We start from the raw sequence: 885 nt of genomic DNA on the forward strand, positions 1-885 counted from the left end.
AAGTGGAAAGTTGAGTGGAAGGAAAAAGTCTTGACCGTTTTTACAACTATTTTCACGTTGAACTGCCTCGTTGCTGAAATGTGGTAAACTAATAAACTCCATTGATCCAGACGTCTGATCAGTTTTCCGTTCCTCCTCACCACAGGATCTCTCGTCGCTGCCGTCGGTACAATCCTCATCGCCGTCACATTGCCACACAGACGGGATGCAGCGGCCGTTTCCACACTGGAACTGGTTGGTTTCACATTCAGTCTTCGTACCTGCAGAGACAAACGTTAGAACTTCCTGAAACTTAAAAACGTTTCTACAGAGTTAAAGGGTCTCAGTTATCGTTTTGCTCCATTTATGCCAACTTCATAACTGCAGRAGGAGTTTAAACATCAACAGGTTCTGATTGTATTAATATCAAACCTCGAGACAAATATTCATTCATTCATTGACCAAACATGAAGCAAAAAAACAGTGAAGAAACAAACGTTTAGCTTTTATGGTTTAGTGMATTTTATTTTGAAATGAGATCCAACTCCAGTCGTCCTGAATTGACCTGAAGAAACGATTAATCCTGAGGTAAAGCGTTTGTGTCGTTTGCTCCAGCTGCAGGTTCAATAATTTAAACAGAAGCACTTTAATGTCACTTCCTGCTCCAACAGGAATGAAACCAGCGTTTCCAGCCTGAAGGTCGGCGCCGTGRCCCGGTTTGCTGCGGCCGACACCGGAACATGTTCCTAAAATAACCCCGACCTTGAGGCTGGCGCCACGCTGCAGCCGTCCAGGTGGGGAAATGGAGCGCTCCTGCCTGTTTAAATCAAACATCCACCCCAGAAGAAGCAGACGGAGAAACGCAGCCATGATGGAAAACTGAAAGTGGGTCAGGAGAACCTGGAT

The sequence above is a fragment of the Poecilia reticulata genome, linkage group LG12, assembly GCF_000633615.1.
Source record: "Poecilia reticulata strain Guanapo linkage group LG12, Guppy_female_1.0+MT, whole genome shotgun sequence".
Classification (NCBI taxonomy): domain Eukaryota; kingdom Metazoa; phylum Chordata; class Actinopteri; order Cyprinodontiformes; family Poeciliidae; genus Poecilia; species Poecilia reticulata.